The following is a 2,210-nucleotide window of genomic DNA, read 5'->3' on the forward strand; positions in this document are numbered from 1 at the left end:
TTCGACCTTAAAATACCACCTTAATGCCAAACACGCGTTTGTCGGGGCAGCAGCTTCACCCGGCCTGCGTCAGACCACTCTTAGTGAACGCAGGCCACTCGGTAAGTCTTCTTTGGACAAACTGACCGACAATATAGCCAAATGGATAGCAAAGGACTGCAGACCGCTAAGCATTGTGGAGGACAAGGGCTTTGCGGATGTTTTAAAGGTTGCATCTCAGGACGCGTCCTACAAGCCCCCAGCGAGAAGCACAATAACAATTCGAATCCACGAACTGTATGAAACGGAGAAAAAGAAAAAAGAAGAGGCTTTAGTTCACACAGAATGCGTGGCTCTGACAGGAGACCACTGGACATCATTGAGTAATGACAATTACCTGGGAGTTACTGCGCATTTAATCACTGAAGCCTGGGGTCTGACATCCTTTGCGCTGACTATAATGAAAACGGAAGAGCGGCACTTTGCGGAGGCTTGTGCAGAGCAGTTCCAGACTGTTGCTCGCAGGTGGAGAATTGAGGAGAAGGTGACAACAGTAGGCACGGACAGTGCGCGCAATATGATCGCCGCGGCTCGCATCATGCCATTCAATCACATGCCGTGTACCGCGCACATTCTACAGAGATGCATCACAGTGAGTCTCGCAGACAGTGGCTTTGTCACTGCGCTGGCCAAATGCCGCAAAATTGTTGGCCATTTTAAGCACAGCCCAGCAAACACAGCAGAGCTGAACGCAGAGCAGGTGTCACTGGGGCGCAAGCAGGAGCCGTTGGCCCAGGACGTGCCTACGCGCTGGAACTCCACGCTGGAGATGGTGAAGCGCTTGATCCGCAACCAAACTGCAGTAACCGCGACTCTGGATAAACAAAAGCATAAACTTGTCCTCCTGACGCCTCCAGAGTGGGACAAACTCCAGAGACTGGAGACACTTCTAGAGCCCTGCAGGTGAGCCTGTCATTGTGACCATAATTGTAGGTTTAGATTAAATGTATCAAACATACATCTTAAATCAGTTTTGTTATTATGAAAATGTCTTATTTAAAAAATAAATGAAATCAAATATTTTATTAATATTACCTAGTATTAAAAAGCTTTTTTTAATTTGCTGTCTTATCTGTGTGTGTGTGTGTGTGTAAATGGCCTGCATTTGTATAGCGCTTTTCTAGTCCATAGGACCCCAAAGCGCTTTACACTACATTCAGTCATTCACCCATTCACGCACACATTCACACACTGGCGATGGCAAGCTACATTGTAGCCACAGCTGCCCTGGGGCGCACTGACAGAGGCGAGGCTGCCGGACACAGGCGCCACCGGGCCCTCTGACCACCACCAGTAGGCAAACACGGGGTTAGTATCTTGCCCAAGGATATTTGGCATGCAGCCAGGAGGCAGCCTGGGATCGAACCACCGACCTTCTGATTAGTGGCTGACCTGCTCTGCCACCTGAGCTACAGCCACCCCATGTGTGTATGTGTGTATTCCACTGCAGATATGTGACTGAACTGCTGGGAGGAGAGGCCTACGTCTCCTGCTCTGTAGTTCTACCAGCCTTCTGCCACCTGCGCCGTGTCATGGAAGTAACTGATGAGGACCCTGCATATGTGGTGAGGTTTAAAGAGAAGTTTAAGGAAGACCTTGCTTCCCGCCAGGAACATACCAACTATGCATGGCTCCAGATCGCAACTGCACTGGACCCACGTTTTAAAGACCTACGCAGTGTGCCCAAGACTGACAGAGAAGCAGTGTGGACCACACTGGCAGGCATGCTGCATGAAGACTCTCCTAGAAGATCACACACTGCAGAAGAAGGTCCAGCCAAGAAGAGGCTGAGCCTGCTGCAGATGGACTCTGACTCTGAGTCAGAGGAGGAGGTACAGCAGGACAGAGCCATACAGCGCTACAGAGCAGAGCCCTGCACTGCCTTAGAGGACTGTCCCTTACAGTGGTGGGCAGCTCATGCAGGAGCCCACAGCCAGCTGGCCCGCCTTGCTCGCAGATACCTGGCCACTCCTGCCTCCACATTTTGCCTGTTGAATTAGGCCTATGTTCTGTGAACTTGAAGATGTATATGGATAAAACAATGTGCTAGATTTAAACGGGTGGAAAACATTCAGTAAAAATCCCTCACAATTATTTGAAGCCCTGTTCTGCTTGTACTGCTTGTACTCACAATTAATAATAAATAAAACAAACAAGTGTGTTAAAAACCA

The 2,210-nt window shown here is 49.4% G+C and overlaps 1 long non-coding RNA gene across 1 annotated transcript; it reads left to right on the forward strand.

Annotated features, from left to right (window-relative positions):
• Positions 1–640: 640 nt before the first annotated feature.
• LOC309704402 lies at positions 641–2,210 on the forward strand. Its single transcript, XR_014276249.1, has 2 exons — positions 641–942; positions 1,153–2,210. It is a non-coding gene; the product is annotated as an uncharacterized lncRNA (long non-coding RNA).

This window comes from Aulonocara stuartgranti, assembly GCF_965226115.1.
Source record: "Aulonocara stuartgranti genome assembly, chromosome: 4".
NCBI classification, from domain to species: Eukaryota; Metazoa; Chordata; class Actinopteri; order Cichliformes; family Cichlidae; genus Aulonocara; species Aulonocara stuartgranti.